An 18,166-nucleotide genomic window follows, 5' to 3' on the forward strand; every position below is an offset into this window, starting at 1 on the left:
ACAAACTAGTGGTTACTAGAGGGGAGGGGGTGAGAGGAGGGGCAAAATAGGTGAAGGGGATTAAGAAATACAAACTGCTACTTATAAATAAGGCACAAGGATGTAACACATAGCACAGACTATAGTTAGCATTTTATAATGACTCTGTATAGTGTAAAATCTCTAAAAATATCAAATATGCTGTACGCCTGAGACTAATGTTATGTTGTTACACTTCAATAATTTTAAAGAGTTTTAAATTTTTTATTTATTTTCTTTGACCGTCCTGGGTCTTCATTGCTCCGCAGGCTTTTCTCTCATTGCGGCAAGTGGGGGCTTGTCTCTAGTTGTGCTGCGCCAGCTTCTCGCTGTGGTGGTTTTCGTCGTTGTGGGGCGCGGGCTCTGGGACTCCAGGGCTTCAGCGGTTGCTGCGGCGCGTGGGCTCAGTAGCTGCGGGTCCCGGGCTCTAGGCAGAGCCTTAGTGGTTGTGGCCCAAACGTGCAGTTGCTTCACAGCACATGGGATCCTCCCCTATCAGGGGTCAAACCTACGTCTCCTTCACTGGCAGGTGATTCTTTACCACTGAGCTACCAGGGAAGCCCTTCGATAATTTTTTTTAAAAAAAGAAATCTTTCCCAAACTCAAGGCCACTGTGATTTTCTTCCATTTTTTTCTAGAAGCCTTATAGCTTGAGCTCTTACATTTGGGTCTATAATCCATTTCGAGTTAACTTTTGCACATGGTATTGAGTAAGAGCTTGCTTCTTTCTTTTCTTTTCCTGTTTTCCACACAATTATTGAATTGTTTCAACACCACTTCTTGAAAAAAATTATTCTTTCTCCATTGAATTACTTTGGCACCAACTGACCATATATGTATGGGTGTACTTTTGGACTCTCTGTTCTGTTGTTTGTATCGATATATGTTTATTTTATGCTGATACCACAAAGTCGCAATTACTGTAGCATTATAATACATCTTTTTTGTTTCCTTTTGGCCGGGAGACTCGGCCTGTGGGACGTTAGTTCCCTGACCAGGGATTGAACCTGTGCCACCTGCGGTGAAAGCATGGAGTCTTAACCACTGGACTGAGAAGGAAGGTCCTTGATTTTATTTTTGTTCTTTTTTTTTCTTTTGCATTATATCTGGAAATTAGATACTATAATCCTTCAACTTTCCCCTTCTTTTCTTTAAAATTCCTTCCATTTTCTTATAAGTGTTAGGATACAGCTTGTTAATTTCTACACTTCGGAGAGCATTGACATCTTAATATCAGCTTTCTCAGCCATGATCTCAGGTATATATCTAGCCTTACTTAGTTTTCTTTAATTTCTTCACGCATTGTTTTCTAGTTTTCAGTGTATAGGTCTTACACATATTTTGTCAAATTTATCCCTAAGTTTTCAATATTTTATGATATTTTAATTGTTTTTAAATTTTAAATTTATGATTGCTTATTGCTAGTATATAGAAATATATTGTTGGAAATTGCATCCTGAAACCGTGCTGAACTCCCATTTTAGTTCTTGTAACATTTTTTTGTGTGTGTGTGAGTAGAGGGTAAATTTCTTAGGATTTTCTACATAGATAATCATATTGTTTATAATAAAAGCATCTTTGCTTTTTCCTTTCCAATTCATATAGCAGAATGCCTTTTAATCTCTTTTCTTTTTTCCTTTTTTTTTTTTTTTTTTACTTTATTGTACTGGGTGGAACCTCCAGTACAAGTCTGAATAAAAGTAGAAATGAACATCCCGGTCTTTTTCCAGATCTTAGGAGGAAAGCATTCTCTTCCACCATTAAGCAACACGTTTGCTGCAGGTTTTTCTCTAGAGGCTTTTAATTAGGTTGAGGAAGTTCCTTTCTATTACTACTTTTCTGAGAGTTTTTATCATGCTAATGAAATTTTGCCGAATGCTTTTTCTGCATCTATTGAGATGATCATATTAAACATACACATTTAACTTAATAAAGCCTTTTTGAAAACATGTATTTATTTGGCTGTGCCAGGTCTTAGAACACACAGGATCTTTGATCTTTCTTGTGACATGTGGAATCTAGGTTCCCTGACCAGGGATCAAACCCAAGCCCCCTACATTGGGAGCTCGGAGTCACCCACTGGACCACCACAGATGTCCCCACTACGTCTCTCTCTTTCAGTCTTTTTTAAAAAAGATTTATTTATTTGCTTATTTATTTATTTTGCTGCGCTGGGTCGTCATTGCTGTGTGGGCTCTCTCTTGTATCACTGCGAGGGCTCCTCACTGCAGCGACTCTTCTCGTTGCAGAGCAGAGGCCTAGGGCATGCAGGCTTCAGGAGTTGCGGAACGTGGGCTCAGTCATTGTGGAGCACACGCTTAATTGACCAGCAGCACGTGGGATCTTCCCGGGCCAGGGATTGAACCTGTGTCCCCCACATTGTCTGGTGGACTCTTAACCACTGGACCACCAAGGAAGCAGCACTGTCTTTTGATATCTTACCTCTTGTCTACATTTTCCATATGTTTTTTCTGTGACTTATTAATAAAATGACTAGAAAATATTTGCAACATGAATACCTGAAAAAGTACTTGTATCCAGAATATATAAAGAATCCCTACATATCTTCACAACCCAGATAATCATGATGGTGTGATCACTCACCTAGAGCCAGACATCCTGGAATATGAAGTCAAGTGGGCCTTAGGAAGCATCACTATGAACAAAGCTAGTGGAGGTGATGGAATTCCAGTTGAGCTATTTCAAATCCTGGAAGATGACGCTGTGAAAGTGCTGCACTCAATATGCCAGCAAATATGGAAAACTCAACAGTGGCCACAGGACTGGAAAAGGTCAGTTTTCATTCCAATCCCAAAGAAAGGCAATGCCAAAGAATGCTCAAGCTACCGCACAATTGCACTCATCTCACATGCTAGTAAAGTAACGCTCAAAATTCTCCAAGCCAGGCTTCAGCCATACGTGAACCATGAACTTCCAGATGTTCAAGCTGGTTTTAAAAAAGGCAGAGGAACCAGAGATCAAATTGGCAACATCTGATGGATCATGGAAAAAGCAAGAGAGTTCCAGAAAAACATCTACTTCTGCTTTGTTGACTATGCCAAAGCCTTTGACTGCATGGATCACAATAAACTGTGGAAAATTCTGAAAGAGATGGGAATACCAGACCACCTGACCTGCCTCTTGATAAATTTGTATGCAGGTCAGGAAGCAACAGTTAGAACTGGACATGGAACAACAGACTGGTTCCAAATAGGAAAAGGAGTACATCAAGGCTGTATATTGTCACCCTGTTTATTTAACTTATATGCAGAGTACATCATGAGAAACGCTGGGCAGGAAGAAACACAAGCTGGAATCAAGATTGCCCGGAGAAATCTCAATAACCTCAGACATGCAGATGACACCACCCTTATGGCAGAAAGTGAAGAAGAACTAAAGAGCCTCTTGATGAAAGTGAAAGTGGAGGGTGAAAAAGTTGGCTTAAAGCTCAACATTCAGAAAACGAAGATCATGGCATCCGGTCCCATCACTTCATGGGAAATAGATGGGGAAACAGTGGAAACAGTGGCTGACTTTATTTTTCTGGGCTCCAAAATCACTGCAGATGGTAATTGCAGCCATGAAATTAAAAGACACTTACTCCTTGGAAGGAAAGTTATGACCAACCTAGATAGCATATTCAAAAGCAGAGACATTACTTTGCCAACAAAGGTCCGTCTAGTCAAGGCTATGGTTTTTCCAGTGGTCATGTATGGATATGAGAGTTGGACTGTGAAGAAAGCTGAGCGCTGAAGAATTGGTGCTTTTGAACTGTGGTGTTGGAGAAGACTCTTGAGAGTCCCTTGGACTGCAAGGAGATCGAACCAGTCCATCCTAAGGGAGATCAGCCCTGGGTGTTCATTGGAAGGACTGATGTTGAAGCTGAAACTCCAGTACTTTGGCCACCTGATGAGAAGAGTTGACTCATTGCTAAAGACCCCGATGCTGAGAAAGATTGAGGGCAGGAGGAGAAGGGAACAATAGAGAATGATGAGATGGTTGGATGGCATCATCGACTTGATGGACGTGGGTTTGGGTGGACACTGGGAGTTGGTGATGGACAGGGAGGCCTGGCGTGCTGCGATTCATGGGGTCACAAAGAGTTGGACACGACTGAGCAACTGAATTGATTAAAAAAACAAGCAAAAGATTTGAAAAGAAACTTCACACAAAAGAGAGATATACGCAGGATAGATTGGGAGTTTGCGATCGACGTGTACACGCTGCTGTATTTAAAATAGATAACCAACAAGTACTTAAACTGTACAGCACAGGGAACCCTGCTCAATACTTCATAATAACCTAAATGGGAAAAGAATTTGAAAAAGAATAGATACATGTATATGTATAAGGGAGTCACTTTGCTCCACACCTGAAACTAACACAACATTGTTGATCAACTATACTCCAATATAAAATAAAAAAAAGTTAAAGACGCACAAATAGATAAGCAATAAACACATAAAAAGATGTTTATCATAGTCATCAAAGAGAATTTCCTGGCATCCCAGTGGTTAGGACTCTGTGTTTTTGCTGCCAAGGGCCCAGGATCCATTCCTGGTAGGGGAGCTAAGATCCAGCAAAGCCAAAAAAAAAAGTCATCAAATATGCGTAAATTAAAACTACAGTAAGGTACCACTTCACATGTACTAGAATCAAAACAAGCTAAAATATCAAATGAGCTCATGTGGAGCAACTGGGACTCTTGCTGGTGGGAAGGGAAAACGGCAGAACCACTTTGGGAAACTGGCGTCTATAAAGTTGAGTCTGCGTTTGCCCCTGACTGGCTCTTTCTCTCCTATGTGCTTTCCCCAAATAAAAAATTTAAAATACATTCTCCCAAAGTGCAAGGATATTTATAGCTTTTTTCTAGTATGAAAAGCTGTAAACTACCTAAATATTTATCAACAAGTGAATGGATAAAGAAATTGTGGTATAGTCACACAGTGGACTACAGTTATCGCACCCTGTACCTCCTACCATGCCGTACCTGGTAGCTATTGTTCGCATTTAGACCTGAGCATATGCTACACTCAGGAATTCTCCTCGGTTCCATTCACTGAGTACCTGGAAGGCTGCCAGGTTTGGCAGGGCCCAGAGCAAGAGAGAGCTCTAGGTATATGCAGGCTAAGGTACAAGGGTTTGCTTCTGCTTCTGCTGTTAGTTCCAACAGAAGTGGGAGCCATAGGAGTACTGAGTTCATTTTAGGACTAATTCAGCCTCTCTTGTGGGTTTAGTTCCAAATGGGAGTCTCAAAATCAGTGTTTTAAACTTCTTCTGAAAAAAATGTTTAATCGGAGTATAATTGCTTTACAGTGTTGAGTTAGGGGTCTGAGAATTTTTAAATGTTGGCCTAATGTTAATTACATTTGCTGAATAAGAATTACAACTTTATTGTCATTGTTGATAAAAGTTCTGTTTCTACAAATGATGCACTTTGTATTAACACAGAATTTAATTAAAAAAACAATGTAAAATTGGCTATAAAACAATCTAAATAGTTCTTTTGTTGGAGCTGATTGTTCTAACAGAGAAGAGTAAGAGTAAAATTAATCCTTGGACCTCCCTGCTTAGCAAAGGACTTAGAACTAAGTTATCTGTTGGTTCTCTGACATGTATGAGAAATCTCTGCACCAGTTATGGATTTAGTATCTGTCTCGATGTGTTTGTGCTCAGACTCTGCAACCCCATGGACTATAGCCCTCCAGGCTCCTCTGTCCATGGAATTTCCCAGACAAGAATACTGGAGTGGGTTGCCATTTCCTCCTCCAGAGGATCTTCCTGACCCAGGGATGGAACCCACGTCTCTTGCATCTCCTGCACTGGCAGGCAGATTCTTTACCAACTGGGAAGCACATCTGTCTCTATAAATCTCCTAAAAATGGCACCTTCCCTATATCTGAATATTGTCCTGCCAGTGATGACTTGGAAGAGTATGAATCAAAATTCCATCAAACTTGGACTTCCCTGGTGGTTTAGGGGATGGGAATCTGCCCGAAGCGGGCACGGGTTCAATCTCTGGTCCAGGAAGATTCCACATTCCGTGGGCAACTAAGCCCTTGCACTACAACCGCTGAGCCTGTGCTCTAGAGCCTGGGAGCTGTAACTACCCAGCCCTTATGCTGCAGCCACTGAAGCCGAGACACTGAAGCCGGGCTCCCCAACAAGAGAAGCCACCACAATGAGAAGCCTGCGCACCGCCACGAAGAGCAGCCCCTGATCACCGCAGCTAGAGAAAGCCTGCCAAGAGCAGCAGAGACCCAGCGCAGCTGTACATACATACATACATGATAACAACTTTTTAAAAATTCAATCAAACTAGAAGAGTGCACTCGAGTGTTTAATGAGGGCACTGTTGTGTCCCTTTCTGGCCACCCACCCATTAATTTGCTTCTTGTGTGATCTCTCCTAGTTTACTGGGCTGGGAGCACCAGCTCCCCCCTCAGCCACCGCCCCTCCCTTCCCCGGCACAGTAACAATAGCTAATGTTTGCTGAGCTTTGGCGGTGAGCCAGTTGTTGAGCGAAATGCTGTAGGAGGCTGAAGCTTTGAATCTGGTGCTTACAGCCAGCCTTTGAGGCAAACGTTTTATCACTAGGATGGCTGTATTACAGATTTAGTAATAGGCTCAGAGACACTGGGTAACCTGCCCAAGGTCACACAGCTCAATAGAGGAGCCAGGATTTAAACCCAGTTCTGTCTGACTCAGGAGCTGACATCTTGTTGCAGGAACCTATGGCTCCGGAGCCCAGTCCCAGATGCAGTGGCTGGAAAGACCCACGGGGCCCTTCGGGTCTGCCTTGAAGCAAGTCACCTTCCTGTCCCGCCTAACTCTAGCTTCCATGTGGTCAGCTCAGGTGATAGCAAGCTCACAGCAGCTCTGGGTTCTCAAGGTCCTTTGTGACTAGGGTCAAAATCTGTCTCCCTCTGTCCTCCGTAAGATTGTCAGCCTTCTGCTTAAGGAGCCTCAAAGAAGGCACTAGGCTCCCCACCCTGGGGAATCCCCTCAGATCTTGACCCAAGCAAGGTATTTACTATGTACCCACAATGCACGTGGGACAGAGCAGTGAGCAAGACAAGCTCTAGCTCTGGTGGAATTGACATTTTAAAGGGAGAAATTAAAAAGTTCCATTTTGACAGTGATACATCCACCCACCCAGCCCTTCTGGCCTTTCTGGATCACTGCGGATTTCCAGGTTCGAGACCCTTGGAAAGGTGGTCCCAGAGAAGGTAGCCACATAAAAGCCAGGGCTATGGGGCTGGCTCGGGTGGTGCGACGCGAGATGCCCTGACTTGGGGCTGGGAGCGGCCGTAGGTCCAGGGCAATCCTAGAGCTTCACGCTGTTCAGATCTTGGCAAAGAAGGAATGAAAAACCTGCTCCTTCGCTGGCATTCACAAGCAGCAGCAAGACAAGCCCATCCACCAGCCTCCCAACCCCCAAACTCAGAGTCCCCCTCCACCAGCCCCAGCTATCTCCTGCATCCACCCCTCCTTCCAGAGCAGAGCCCATGGGCACTCGGGACTAAATTCATTCCGCTCTCTCCGGCTCAGTTTGCTTGCCTGTACTCAGCGCACTGCCCCCGGCCCAGCTTCTCAGTTCCTCCCCGCATTCTGGCCTCTCTACCCTCCCAGTCTCTCTCCAGTCCAGCCAAGGCCCAGGAGCAAGCATCAGCGCCATTCCACTGCTCCTCCTCAGAGGCATCTGGAAGAGGGTCACAGGTCAAACACACACACACACAAACACACACACTTCCTTTCATCCGGAGACACTCCCTGTCTAGTCACTGACTCAGGACACAGTGGAACAAAAGGAGCCACGATGCTGGTTTCCGAGTCATGAACAATAGATTTGGAAGAACGACTGCTCAGCTACTGAGCCCATCAACGTCCCACCCTCCCCAAGGGGGAAAATGAAAGCGGGGGACAAGGGAGGCACAGCAGAGGCTTCGGAAAGGAGCAGAGAAGTTGGGGTGTACCCAGGAAGAACCTATGTCCCAGTTCCCACTGGGCCACACCCTGGCTGAGGTGTGGAAATGAAAAGAGAACCCGGAGAGCCTGGGTTGCTCACAGCCCGGGTGCCTGCACTATGCTTCTGGGCTGGCTGGAGCCGGGTCAAGTGTGTCTGCAAGGATAATGGCCGATGGGAGCCCAAGAGTCGATGTGAGAGGTTTCACAGAGTACCCAGGCATCAGCAGGGATCAGGGCACCGGAGAAGGCTTCCCCCAGCCACCAGGAGCTGGTAGACCTGGAGCGGTCCTGCTCTCAGTGTGGGGAGGCCCAAGATGCACCCGGAGGGACCAGGTGGGCTTCCATAGGCGCAGCAGGGGCTGGATGCCTCTCCCCTAGGAATACTATCTTGCCTCTGTGGACGGCTTAGAACATGACCCTTCATGTGAATGAATCTCATTTAAATCTCTCAAAACAACCCGTATGATACTGATTCTCATTTTACAAATGAGTGGATTGAAGTCCAGAGAAGGGAAGACGCCGTGCAGAAGTGGCAGGGCAGGACTTTTCACTTGTTTTTTTTCTGTGTGTGTGTTTTATTTTTAAATGGATTTTCTTGTACTGATTTATTTTTGGCTGCCCTGGGTCTTGCTGCTGCGCTCAGGCTTTCGCTAATCGCAGCCAGCAGGGGCTACTCTCCAGTTGCAGTGTGCGGGCTCCTCATTGTGGTGACTTCTCTTGTTGTGCAGCACAGACTCTAGCTGTGCGGGCTTCAGCAGCTGTGACTTGTGGGCTCAGTCGCCTCTCAGCATGTGGGATCTTCTCGGACCATGGATGGAACGTATTCCGTGCATTGGCAGGCAGATTTCTTACCAGTGGACCACTAGGGAAATCCCTTTGGGGCAGTTTTAATTAATTAATTTTCCTTTTCATTATTGGGTCATATTTTCCTACACTTTTGCATATTTGTAACCTTTCACTTGGTATCAGGCCTGATGAATTTCAGTTTTTTGTGTGCTAGGATATCCTTGTATTCCCACAAATAGTTTTGAGTTGTATTCTAGGACACATTTAAATTACTTTGAAATGATTTGGTACTTTGGATCTTGCTTTGAGATTTTGAACGTTTTTTTCCCCGTCACACTAAGCAATTCTCTGATACCAACTGGGTGTCCAACTATTCATTTCAATTCTAACCCTATCTATAGATGACCCTCTTCCCTCAGTTTCCATAATTCAGCAGAACAACTCACAGAGCTCAGGGAAATGTTGTATTATAAAGGGTATACCTTGCTGCTGCTAAGTCGTGTCAGTCGTGTCCAACTCTGTGCGACCCCATAGTCAGCAGCCCATCAGGCTCCCCCGTCCCTGGGATTCTCCAGGCAAGAACACTGGAGTGGGTTGCCATTTCTTTCTTCAATGCATGAAAGTGAAAAGTGAAAGTGAAGTCGCTCAGTCGTGTCCAACTTTTAGTGATCCCATGGACTGCAGCCTACCAGGCTCCTCCATCCATGGGATTTTCCATTCAAGAGTACTGGAGTGGGGTGCCATTGCCTTCTCCATCCATGGGATTCTCCAGGCAAGAATACTGGAGTGGGTTGCCATTTCCTTCTCCAGGGGATCTTCCCCACCCAGGGATCGAACCCAGGTTTCCCACATTGCAGGCAGACACTTTAACCTCTGAGCCACCAGGGAAGCCCAAAGGGTATACCTTAGTAACCACCAAATGGAAGAGAAGGTGAAGTATAGGGGTGAGTACAGACTTCCATGCCCTTTCTGGGCATTCCACTTTCCCAGCACTGGGTGTTCACCACCCCAGAAGCACTCCATACCCTGTTTAGGAGTTTTTATGGAGGTTTCACCATGTAAGTGTGATTGATTAAGTCATTGGCCATTGGTGATTGAACTGAATCTCTATTCCCGCTCTTTGCCTTCAAGGTTGGGGCAGGGGGCTAAAAGTTCCATCCACCAATCACAAGGGTGGTTTCTCAGGCTACCTGCTCTATTCTCAAGTTATTTAGGAGCCCACCGATAATAACTTCATTAGAAGGCAATGGCACCCCACTCCAGTACTCTTGAATGGAAAATCCCATGGATGGAGGAGCCTGGAAGGCTGCAGTCCATGGGGTCGCTAAAAGTCAGACACGACTGAGCGACTTCACTTTCACTTTTCACTTTCATGCATTGGAGAAGGAAATGGCAACCCACTCCAGTGTTCTTGCTTGGAGAATCCCAGGGACAGGGGAGCCTGGTGGGCTGCCGTCTATGGGGTCGCACAGAGTCGGACACGACTGAAGTGACTTAGCAGCAGTAGCAGCACAAATTTGGCTATGGTTGAAAAGGACTTATGAATAACAAAAGACATCCGTATTACTCAGGACATTCCAAGGGTTTTAGGAACTCTGTGCCAGGAACTAGGACAAAGCCTAAATATATATGTAATGCTTTGCTGCTGTTGTTGCTGCTAAGTTCCTTCAGTTGTGTCCGACTCTGTGCGACCCCACAGACGGCAGCCCACCAGGCTTCCCCAACCCTGGGATTCTCCAGGCAAGAACACTGGAGTGGGTTGCCATTTCCTTCTCCAATGCATGAAAGTGAAAAGTGAAAGTGAAGTCGCTCAGTCGTGTCTGACTCTTAGCGATCCCATGGACTGCAGCCTTCCAGGCTCCTCCATCCATGGGATTTTCCAGGCAAGAGTACATATATATAAATACATATAAATAAATTTATATAAATATATATTTATATATAATAAATATTTAATACTTTATATATTTTGTACCAGGGATCTGTTAGGTGGAAACAGAACAGCCTTTAGCCAAGAGCTAATTATTCCTGACTATTGAGGCATGACCCTTCTAGGAGTCAATGCTCCCTGTAACATTACAAAGTCTTCCTTTCTGACTGGTGGGAACAGGCACTGTCTTTGACCGTGAATGTCAATTAGATTGGGGTTCCCAGGAGGCGCAATGATAAAGACCCCACCTGCCAATGCCAGAGACTCAGGAGACGTGGGTTCCATCCCTGGGTCCTCTCCAGTATTCTTACCTGGGAAAAATTCTTATTCTTATTCTTGTCCTGGGAAATCCCAGGACAGAGGAGCCTGGTGGGCTATAGTCACAGGGTCACAGAGAGTCAGACACGACTGATCGACTGGGTACACACTCACGTCAGTTAGGTCAAGTTGGTCGAGAGTGTGTTCAGATCTTCTCCACATTCACTGGCGTTCTCTGAACTTCTTCTATCAATTACCCACGGAGAAATGCCGAACTGTGGTTTTCTCAGCTTCTCCTTTCAGTTCTGTTGGTTTTGGCTTCACGCATCCAGGAGCTCTTACTGAGTACCTACAGTTAGGATTTTTATGTTTTCTTGAAATAACCCCTTTATAATTATGCAATATCTCTCTTTATATCTGGTAATATTCCTTATTTCAAACAAAGCTATGGCACTCAGCCACCAGGTCAAATGACCTACACCATGGCTCCAGGGGAGCCCTTCCTTCCCCTCCATCTCTACCTTAGATGTAAGTCCACACCTCAAAAATTACTGAGATTAAGTACCCCCCTCCCAAGGCATGGTGGATCTCAAAACAGAAACAAAGCTGAATAGTGGAGAAAGTCAAGGTTCTCTGCTTTGACAGCAGCAATGTGACTGCTGCACAGAAGGATACTGTTTAATGTCAGAGACGGACCCCACTCCAGTCCTCCTATGAGGCAGCCAACCCCATAGCATCTCCTTCTTGTGGGGGTCGGGGGATGTGCAGGAGGGATCAACCCCTTTCGGAGTACCAATCCCTGGACCATCAGGGAATTCCCAGCATCTTCTTTCTCTACTTCCAAATTACTTTTTCCAGAGCCCTCCCACTCTCTTGCACACCCTCTACCAGCCAGATCCTTTATGCTCTGCCCAGGAAAGTCCCTACTCTCTCCTTGATCCCTCTGTCTCTGAGGACCTCGAAAGTCTCATGGTTGTCACAAGGAAGAAATTCTGCATGGGCAGCTCCTCTCCGGTCCCCATTGTCAGCTATTCCAAACATTTACCACCTTTTTAAAGCCTCCAGGGACTTCCCTGAAGTCCAGTGGTTAAGACTCTGTGCTTCCACTGCAGGGGGCACGGGTTCAATCCCTGGTTAGGAAATGAAGATCCCACATGCTGTGTGGTACGACCAAAAAGGGGAAAAATTTAAAGCTTCTACATCCATTTGGACCTGGCTGGCTTCCTGCTCCCTCCAGAAATAGAGACCAAGGAAGAGGTTCTCAAACCTCAGGAGACCTCAGCAGTGCCAAAGCCCCACAATGTCGTAAGATAAATCTGCAGTCTTTGATTCAATAAAGTGTATTTTAGCATCTATTTATTGTATACTTACTCTGCTGGCCCTTTATGTTCAACAGTGATTTATTTCTCACAAACACCAACTGAAAGAGGTGTTGTTATTCACATTTTTTAGATCAGGAAATTGAGGTTCAGAGAAGTTAAATTACTCACCCGGTAATCATATAGCTAATAAGTGGCAGAGTAAGGATTCTTTCTGGAACATTAGGTTTATTCAATAGTATGTTAAAACACTTTTATGACAGACCTCATTTCTTTAAACTTTAACGTAAATAAAGAAATAGCAATGTAAAATAAATTCTACTCATAAAGTAATATTGAAAGACTTGAAAGTAATATTGAAAGTGTATTATTCATTACACTAAATGTGAGAGACCAGATACTTGCAATAAAAGACAAACTGCCAGATCAGGTTAAAACAAACAAACAAACAAACCAGCCAAATAATAGAGTAGTAAAATCATCAGACTTTCTAAGAGACCAGAACTTAATGATTCCAACCACTAAAAAGAAAGGATGATGATGTAACCTTATGGGAACCTAGCAATGTGGCTACAATGGCGATCATATGATACATAAAATACCAAATTATGATATGATATATGATACATAAAATATGATATGATACATAAAATACCAAATTATGATCATATGATACATAAAATACCAAATTAACATGCTGTGCACCTTACATTTCCACAATGTTATCTGTCAAATGTATTTCTCTTTCTTTGGTAGATTTTTATTTTTTTTAACACTTATTTATTTGGCTGCGCCAGGTCTTAGTCGCCACATGCAGGATCATTAGTTGTGGTAGGTGAACACTTAATTGCAGCATCTGCGACCTAGTTCCCTGATGAGGGATTGAACCCTGGTTCCCTGCAATGGGAGAGCGAAGTCTTTCTTAGCCACTGAACCTAAAAAATTTTATTGAAGTATAGTTGATTTGCAATGTTGTGTTCAACTCAGTTCAGTTCAGTCACTCAGTCGTGTCCGACTCTTTGCGACCCCATGAACTGCAGCACGCCAGGCCTCCCTGTCCATCACCAACTCCCAGAGTTCACTCAAACTCACGTCCATCAAGTCGGTGATGCCATCCAGCCATCTCATCCTCTGTCGTCCCCTTCTCCTCCTGCCCCCAATCCCTCCCAGCATCAGAGTCTTTTCCAATGAGTCAACTTTTGCCCCATGAGGTGGCCAAAGTACTGGAGTTTCAGCTTTAGCATCAGTCCTTCCAAAGAACACCCAGGACTGATCTCCTTTAGAATGGACTGGTTGGATCTCCTTGCAGTCCAAGGGACTCTCAAGAGTCTTTTCCAACACCACAGTTCAAAAGCATCAGTTCTTCGGCACTCAGCTTTATTCACAGTCCAACTCGCACATCCATACATGGCTACTGGAAAAACCATAGCCTTGACTAGACAGACCTTTATTGGCAAAGTAATGTCTCTGCTTTTCAATATGCTATCTAGGTTGGTCAATAACCCTCCTTCCAAGTAGTAAGCGTCTTTTAATTTCATGGCTGCAGTCACCATCTGCAGTGATTTTGGAGCCCCCCAAAAATAAAGTCTGACACTGTTTCCACTGTTTCCCCATCTATTTGCGATGAAGTGATGGGACCAGATGCCATGATCTTAGTTTTCTGAATGTTGAGCTTTAAGCCAACTTTTTCACTCTCCTCTTTCACTTTCTTTAAGAGGCTTTTTAGTTCCTCTTCACTTTCTGCCACAAGAGCGGTGTCATCTGCATATCTGAGGTTATTGATATTTCTCCCAGCAATCTTGATTCCAGCTTGTGCTTCTTCCAGTCCAGCGTTTCTCATGATGTATTTTGCATACAAGTTAAATAAGCAGGGTGACAATATACAGCCTTGACGTACTCCTTTTCCTATTTGGAACCAGTCTGTTGTTCCATGTCCAGTTCTAACTGTTGCTTCTTGACCTGCATACAGGTTTCTCAAGAGGCAGGTCAGGTGGTCTGGTATTCCCATCTCTTTCAGAATTTTCCACAGTTTATTGTGATCCACACAGTCAAAGGCTTTGGCATAGTCAATAAACCACTGGAGAAGGAAATGGCAAACCACTTCAGTATTCTTGCCTTGAGAACCCCATGAACAGTATGAAAAGGCAAAATGATAGGATACTGAAAGAGGAACTCCCCAGGTTGGTAGGTGCCCAATATGCTACTGGAGATCATTGGAGAAATACCTCCAGAAAGAATGAAGAGATGGAGCTAAAGCAAAAACAATACCCACTTGTGGATGTGACTGGTGATAGAAGCAAGGTCCGATCCTGTAAAGAGCAATATTGCATAGGAACCTGGAATTTTAGGTCCATGAATCAAGGCAAATTGGAAGTGGTCAAACAGGAGATGACAAGAGTGAACATCGGCATTCTAGGAATCAGCAAACTAAAATGGACTGGAATGGGTGAATTTAACTCAGATGACCATTATATATACTACTGTGTGCAGGAATCCCTTAGAAGAAATGGAGTACCCATTATGGTCAACAAAAGAGTCCGAAATGCAGTATTTGGATGCAATCTCAAAAACGACAGAATGATCTCTGTTTGTTTCCAAAGCAAACCATTCAATATCACAGTAATCCGAGTCTATGCCCCAACCAGTAAGGCTGAAGAAGCTGAAGTTGAACAGTTCTATGAAGACCTACAAGACACTTTTAGAACTAAAATTCACTCAAAAAAGATGTCCTTTTCATTATAGGGGACTGGAATGCAAAAGTAGGAAGTCAAGAAACACCTGGAGTAACAGGCAAATTTGGCCTTGGAATACGGAATGAAGCAGGGCAAAGGCTAATAGAGTTTTGCCAAGAGAACGCACTGGTCATAGCAAACACCCTCTTCCAACAACACAAGAGAAGACTCTACACATGGACATCACCAGATGATCAATACCGAAATCAGATTGATTATATTCTTTGCAGCCAAAGATGGAGAAGCTCTATACGGGAGCTGACTGTGGCTCAGATCATGAACTCCTTATTACCAAATTCAGACTTAAATTGAAGAAAGTAGGGAAAACCACTAGACCATTCAGGTATGACCTAAATGTTGTGTTAGTTTCAAGTAAATATATTTCAATTAAAAAAAAAAAAAAGACAGACCTGCCAAAAGCACTGTGATATTGGCATATTAACAGATACAGGGACTAATGGAATAGAGTCAAGACCCCAGAAATAAACCCTCACATTTATGGTCAATAAATTTTTTTTATACAAAGTTAAAAGCACGTTGTATTTCCTTCCTGACCACTTGCCCAGTCCCCATCTCATCGAGAGAGACAAGCTTCATCTAAATTATTTTATCTGATTGATGACTGTCATTTATAACTTTATTGCTACTTCTGTCTCGGGTATTTCTTTGAAAAAGATGTATGGATTCATTACATATTCTTATGTATTGTCTATAGATTATAAGATAAAGTCAAGCATATATCAGCTGATAGTTTTTGTTGACCTGTCTTTATACTTAGAAATGTCTCTTAATAGTAGGCTTCCCTGGTGGCTCAGTGGTAAAGAATCTGCCTGCAATGTAGGAGACCTGCGTTGGATCTCCAGGCCAGAAAGATTCCCTGGAGAAGGAAATGGCAGCCCACTCCAGTATTCTTGCCTGGAAAATTTCAGGGACAGAGGAGCTGGCTGGCTATAGTCCATGGGACATGACTGAGCAATAGAATTGGACACAATTGAGTGACTATCACTCACTCACTCAATTTTAGACAGGAGTGCCAGGACTATTCAAAGGGGAAAGGACAGTCTTTCAACAAATAGTATTGGAAAACAGGATATTCACATGCAAAAGAATGAAGTTGGACCTTTTACCTTATACTATATGCAAAAATTAACTCAAAATGAATCAAAGATAAATCTAAATTTAGCAAGAAAAGCAGAGATCAATATGAACAATCACGTTTTTCAATGTTATATTGAAAGACATGTTTTAAAATGGAACAAATAGAAAGCTATCCTAGATTTTTGGATGGTTAGACATAATAGCATAAAATGATCGCTTGTCCCCAAAATTAGTATATACATTTAATGCAATTTAAATTAGTGTTCTACATTTTTTTGGCTACGTGGCATGTGGGATCTCTGTCCCTGAGCAGGGATTGAACCCAGACCCCCTGCAGTGGAAGCTCGGAGTCTTAACCACTGGACAGCCAGGGAAGTCCCTAAGTTTCCTCTTTTAATAGCTTTAAATGATTCTAATGCTTATCTCAAATAATACAAGTCTGGGATTAGTGAAAATATACAAAAAAGAATCGTGAAGGGGCCTCAATTTTCAAGAAGGAGCCACTATAAGAACGCTGTAATCACAGCAATTTGGCATTGGGAAAGAATTAGACCAGCAGATTTATGCAGCCCAGTTAAGAGTATCAAGTTGGGTTCCTATCTATTTTAGGATTTAATACATGACACATGCAGAGTGTCGATTTAGCAGAAAGGGGCTGTACTCAGTGATGGCAGGCGCCAGCACAAGGTTCACTACCCACCCAGAAGAAAATACAGTTGGCCCTATCTCCTATGCTAGTCTCAAAAATGTAAATTCCAGAAGGATCTAACTCTTAAATGTAATAGATTTGTTGTTGTTGTGGTTGTGTTCAGTCACTAAGTCGTGTCCAACTCTTTGGGACCCCCTGGACTGCAGCACACCAGGCTTCCCTGTCCTTCACAATCTCCCCAAGTTTGCTCAGATTCATGTCCATTGAGTCAGTGATGCTATCTAACCATCTCATCCTCTACCCCCTCTTCTCCTTTTCTTACAAGATTTTTATTATGTTTTTTGTTAACATAATAAAAATATTGGAAGAAAATTTAAAAAATGAGAAGACTCTCTTAACCAAGACTGGAAACCTAGAACTTATGACAGGAATAACAGGCATATTTGACTCAATTAAAAATGTAAATATATGAATGCCAAAAGATGCTGGAGACAAAGCAAAGAAACAGAGAACAGATTTAGAAAAAAGTATTTACAGTTACATCCCTGGCAGTCCAGCGGTTAAGACTCCACTGGTTAAGTGGAGTGGTTAAGTCCAGTGGTTAAGCTTCCGATGCAAAGGGGCGTGCTTTCAGTCCCCGGTCAGGGAACAAAGATTCCACCTGCAGTGCAGTGTGGTCAATAAAATATTTTTTTTAAAAAGGAAGAAAAATATTTACAAAGCAGAAGGCAAGAGCAGCTTACAGTATATGTGTATATGTTAGTTGCTCAATTGTGTCTGGCTCTTTGCAAACCCATGGATGGTAGCCCGCCAGGCTCCTCTGTCCATGGAATTTTCCAGGCAAGAATACTGGAGTGGGTAGTCATTCCCTTCTCCAGGGGATCTTCCTGACCCAGGATCAAACCCTGGTCTCCTGAATTGAGGAGGATTTGTTACCCTCTGAGCCACTAGGGGCCCAGCAGCTTACTATTGCTCTACAAATCAAGGACAAAGAACTCGATGGAAAAATGAACCGAGCATATAAAGAGGCATTCACAGAAGGAAAATTCCAAATGGCAAAGGAAAAGATGATTAAACTGAAAGGTTGGGAAATGCAAATTAAAATGATACAGTTCTGCTGCTTTGCTAACTAGTCTGGCAAAAATTTAGAAGAACTTTAGCATCTGTTGGCTGAAGATGATACAGGGAAACAGAAATTTCCATGCATTTTTTGTGGAAATGAGATATGTTACTTAAAAAAAAGCACTCAGCTAATATTTAGCAAAACACAAAATTCTTATATCTTTCAACCCAGCAATTCCAACCCTTAGACACTATGAAAGATTTATTGCAGCAATATTCATATTGGCATACAACCAAGACCAAAGCAATAACCTACAGGTAGCTGAGTTCCACTTGTAGGATATTA

The sequence above is a fragment of the Bubalus bubalis genome, chromosome 5 (genome assembly GCF_019923935.1).
Source record: "Bubalus bubalis isolate 160015118507 breed Murrah chromosome 5, NDDB_SH_1, whole genome shotgun sequence".
Classification (NCBI taxonomy): Eukaryota; Metazoa; Chordata; class Mammalia; order Artiodactyla; family Bovidae; genus Bubalus; species Bubalus bubalis.